Source organism: Populus euphratica, unplaced genomic scaffold, assembly GCF_000495115.2.
Source record: "Populus euphratica unplaced genomic scaffold, PopEup_1.0 scaffold20.1, whole genome shotgun sequence".
Classification (NCBI taxonomy): domain Eukaryota; kingdom Viridiplantae; phylum Streptophyta; class Magnoliopsida; order Malpighiales; family Salicaceae; genus Populus; species Populus euphratica.
This window is the reverse complement of record NW_011499854.1, coordinates 2716465-2721906: the sequence shown is the minus strand read 5'-3', so window position 1 is coordinate 2721906 and position 5442 is coordinate 2716465. Positions and strand designations below refer to the sequence as shown.

General features: G+C 35.8%; 1 pseudogene; it reads left to right on the top strand.

Moving 5' to 3' along the window:
* Positions 1 to 820: 820 nt before the first annotated feature.
* On the top strand, positions 821 to 4502 carry LOC105122720 (OTU domain-containing protein At3g57810-like; annotated as a pseudogene).
* The last annotated feature ends 940 nt before the right edge of the window (positions 4503 to 5442 follow it).

The following is a 5442-nucleotide window of genomic DNA, read 5'->3' as shown; positions in this document are numbered from 1 at the left end:
CATTGATTTTTACTCCAAACAAAAAAAATATATCCCAATCCATATTTTTTCGTGTTGGTATTTATAATAAAACCCTAATTCCTTGTTAACATATAAAATGTAATGTACAGATGTTTTCAGGTATTCGAGTTTTAAAACATGTCACGTGATATAATTACACCACCACCGCGATTAAAACTACTATCGTGATTCACAAAAGTAGTCTCTCAATTCAGCTTTAAAGGAAATATACTACCACGCACATTTATAATAATAACAAAATTCATCATATGTTCATCTTATAATTTATTTTTTTCTAGCCTTCTTTATTAAATCATTGAAAAAATGTTGCTGGGTTCTCCTTTTTCTGGTGAACTAGATTCAAACGACACGAGTTGGCTGGTTCTTACTGTCACATATTTTAGAAATGGTCTCTCTGAATTTTTGTTGATAATATAGACTCTACCAGGGCTTATAAAGCCCAGGTTGTGGAGGTAAATAATGGGAAGTGTGGAAGCCTAATCCTATAAGCCCCATAACAGCTGTAATATGCCCATAATATTAAAGCATCGCGGCGGATCCATTCATTTTTTCTTCAGTTTTTTAAGTTGACCCGCGTCAACTTTGCTGACTCGTGACCTGATCAGTGTATCGGGTCGTCTCTTCGTCAAGAGTAAGAAAATAAAAAAGGTGGCCAGCGTCCACATCGCCAGCAGTCATCAAGAAGGAACCTGCAAGCTCCTGAATGAGATACACGTCGTATCAAACACAACCGTACAGCCAGGAAACGGTCACTAAACTTCCAAGTTTCAAACTAAGACAAACGACCTGTCGTTAACCATGTGAACCAGAACGAAAGCAAAGCTGTGGGGCAGCTTGCCTTGTAGTTCACCGAACCAGAAAAAATGGTCAGCCTATTGAACGATACTAAAACCAAACCAAAAACATTGAAGGAACTGCGAAACAGCCACTGGCAAGCTTCTTTTCTGTAGCTTGTTGTTTTCTTGGTTAAAGCAAGTATGCATAATTCTCTGCTCAAAGACCCTTCTCTCCTTACTTTAATGATCCCTTATTTCCTCTAGAATTCACGCCCAAAATATAGCCTTTTTGTTGCTTTCTTTCTGGGTTTTGTTTCATTCGCGAGATACTGTTCTCAATTCCCAAATCCATTCGCTGCTGTTGGATCACTTCTTGAGGTTTTATTTCTTGCCTTTTCTCTTCTACATTTCTCTATAATTGCTTCTAATCATGTTGGTTTTTTCCCTGTTCTGGCAAAATTGACAAAAGGAGCTTTCAACCGTCCAGCAACCCTTTTTTTCTTTTCTTGAAGCGTGAAAATTATAAGAATTTTTACATACTACTATAAAAAAAGAAATGATTTTTATTTTTTCTATTTGGTGCTCATGTTAATTAAAATGGCACGCAAGAATGGTGACCTTTGAGGCTTGTTGACTAGACCGTAGCGTGGTTGATGATCTTGATAGAAAAGAAGGATTCTTGGCAAGACAGAATCTGGGTTTAATTTAGAAGAGAGTGAAGGGAATGTGGAAATTGAGGATTTCTTATTTGTTAATTTGAGCCTGAGCAGTTATATAAACTTTGAGGGAATTGTGAATATCGAGGAAAAATGATCTTACATTAGGCTTTGAAAAGTTAGTTGTTTTATAAAGTTAAATTGTTTGTTGAAATTGAAGTGACTCCAAGAAAGTGAGGGCGAGACCAGATTTTGTTCTTTTTGTTAGTTGTGCAACTTGACATTTGAATGGTTGTTTTGTACTATGAGCTTTGTGTTTCTGCTTCTATATCCTTTACTGAAGTGTTATTATTGATTTGCTTAACTGAAGGGATTGGTTATATTTCTATAGAGTAGATTAAGGAAGAAAACCAGGGCTGTATGATATTACTTGATAATTCAAACTGTCTTGTGTTTTCTTAGTTTCGTCGGTGTAGTCAGGATTTACTTTTCAGGGGCCGGGGCCATAATGAGATTGTAGTGCAAAAAGTCGATAACTCTTAAATCAGTTCAGGTCCAGGCATGAAGTTGAGAACTTGTCGAATCCAAAGCCCCAATCCAATCCATGAGATCTGATAAGTGAACTTTTGAGTATACAGGAATATATAGGCTTGTATTGTGTTATATGTATATTTATTATACGTGTTTTTCGTATGGGAGGGAAACAGTGAGTTATGGTGTATAGCCCTCTAAATAGGTCTTCATTTAGGAGATTCCTATTACTAGTTGGCAACTTATACTATTTGCATTGAGGTGTTTCCAGGCAATGCCAGCATGATTGTTTGCTCTGCTATCAATACATGTGTGAAGAATGTTGTCCACCTTAGTGGCCGTGTTCAACAAATGGGCAGCACTATTTTGAATGTGGTGTCTAGAGGACAATCCACATCCCGCTGTTTTTCTTTGTACCCTAGTCGTTCCAGATCAAATTATTCTCGTTTGTCTGTCTCAAAGACATTCTCTTGTTCATCAATTAGCTTTCACACGTTGCATAGAAACTGTTTTGGATCCAACTCAATCAAGCAAAGGTATAATTTGCTATCATTAACTGTAAAAGGTGTAGTTAAATCTGGAGGTCCTCTGAAGAGACAATTCAATATTTCAACGCCAAGCCAAAACATGGCTCTGAGGTTTTCAGTTTCGAAACGAGGACTGCTCGCCAAAATCAAGGGTAACGTGGGATCTGTTTCTTGGTCACAAAGACATACCACCACCTGTATATTTTTTGTCTTCTGGTTTGTTATTCAAGTTCTGAGCCAACACATGCTGAATCAGCTACTTGGAAGAACAAAGAAGAGGACATTTGCAATTCATCAGATATTAAATTCTCACATGGGAAGAAAGTCTACACTGACTATTCCATTATTGGTGAGCATCAATTTATTGTACAGTTCGTTAGTGGTGCATGCACATTTCATTATTGTCACCAAAATGTATGTATAAAAATTGGTTTCCTGGCAAACCGTTACACTACTTAGTTGTGACTTGAAGTGTCAATGTCCACTCTGTGCAGGAGTACCAGGAGATGGTAGATGTTTGTTCCGTTCCGTGGCTCATGGGGCTTGTTTACGGTCAGGGAAACGAGCTCCAAGCGAAAGCCTTCAGAGAGAATTAGCGGATGACTTGCGTTCTAAAGTATTTTTCTTATGTTTTTTCTTCTTGATAATGGGAAGTGTTACATTTTGTTTCGGCCAAAAGCATAACTTCCTGTTGCCTCATCACCCTATCATTTTATGAATTTGCGTTTTTCTCTCTATCGTCTTTTTGCATATACCGTGCTATTAAGAGAAAAATCAACATTTCTCTTATAAACTGCGAAGTGATAACAATTTGTTTAACAAAAGAAAAATTCCATGATATTGGCCATTACCCTGTCATATTCATAAATTCTCCATCCAGGGCATGTTAATTGCAATATTTTATATTTATACGATTCCTGATTTGTGATGTTTTGTTAAATTGGCCAGGTTGCTGATGAGTTTATCAAGAGAAGGGAAGATACAGAATGGTGAGAATTTTTGGCTATACACCATTTTTTTCACTACATTTATAGCAATAATGGATGCTATATAAGGGGACAAACAATATCCAATTTGTGTGATATTACAGAACCACTGTAATAGAAACTAAAAAAAAGAAAGAAGTTGGGTTCATGTTGGCAAACCATGAGAACTGGTTTCAGATGTATTGATGGAACTTTGCTGCCAATGTTTTCAATGGTTCAATCACGCCCATTAATTTTTCCCACATACTTTTTCAAGCAGTTCATGCCTTTGTAAAGTAAATCGAGTTTACATGGGGATCTGAACTACTTGCACTATTTCTCAGGGCATATGATATCACAGTGAAGAAATATACCTCCAATAATAAAGGTTTATGTATAAATTTGTTTGACAACTCCATGATTCCAACAGGTTTATAGAAGGCAATTTTGACACCTATGTGTCACAAATGAGGAAGCCACATGTGTGGGGTGGTGAGCCTGAGTTGTTAATGGCTTCACATGTTCTCAAGTAAGGACCTCTCTCTCGATGTGTTCATCTCTCATCAGGAAAAACAGAATATGTGCATGGGGCAGTCTTTGAAAATTGTAGTAATTTGCATGCAGCAAACGCGTTTGCGCACATACAACTTAGCATATGATTTTCATTCACTTGTCTTCAACTTTTGAGAAAAAGAGAGAGGAAGATTCATTGAGGGTTAATATTGATGGAAGCCATAAAATAACTGCAGGATGCCAATCACTGTGTACATGTACGACAAGAATGCGAGGGGCTTGATATCCATTGCAGAGTATGGCCAGGATTGTGGGGTGGAAAATCCAATTAGAGTTATATATAATGGATTTGGTCATTATGATGCCTTGCAATTTTCCTGGAACCAGAGGCGGTAAATCAAAACTTTAGCTGTACTTTTTAACTGAAACTGTAAAGAAAATCATGACATATGAATGCAATTGTATCGTTTTATGTTATGTTGCGTACTATAGTAATTTTCTTAATAGATTAAATTCTCTGTTTGATGTTATGATAGTTTTTTAAATTATGATTAAAAAAAATAAGGATTATATATATATATATATTGGAATTGAATATCTAAATTAAGAAGAAATAATTTTTTTATAAAAGAACCAATAACTAAAATTAAAAAAAGAAGAAGTTGAAATAGAAATATAAAAAATCAAGAAGTTTAATCTGTAATTCATAGAAGAAGAGAGAGAAAAATCATTAGGAAGATCGATCAGAGACAAACCAACCATCCATGGGTGGCTCGCATCGATCAGAGACAAACCAACCATCCATGGTTGACTTGTGGCGCAACATGAAAGAAAGGATATAATGGGACATCCAACGACACGATGGAAACAAACTCTACCACTAGAAAGTGTTGCGCACGCCAATCAAAGTGTTTGGGCGCCTTCCATACATGATGCAGGAGCTGAAAACTTATAAAAATTTAATATTAATATGGGTAAAAATACTATAATACCCTCAATAAAACATTAAATAAAAAAATAACTTAAAAGAAAAAAAATAACCCTTCACAGAGAGAAATTTTTTTTGATCTTAAGGCTTTTGATGTAAAAGTGTCCTTTTAAGTTCTGACTGACACTCCCCACAAGGCATCACACTAGCGAGCAATGAATACACTGAAGTACACCTCTTAGCAAATATACTGACATTGATGGCGGTTTAAATAGTATCTTTACTGTAGCATGAACTTATTTTGATGTTAATTAGAATACTACAATCCCTCAGTCAAATAATATTTGGCATGGCTGATGCTGATGGGATGTCTTTTGCTATTTAATAACAATAAAAATATTAAAATACTCTGAAAAATAAAATATATATCTAAGCATCCAGGGGTAGTTGGGTTCTTCAAATTTGAATAAACAATTAGATAAGGGTGTTTGAAATGGTGGTTAACCCAGGGTTTTGTAAGTTTTT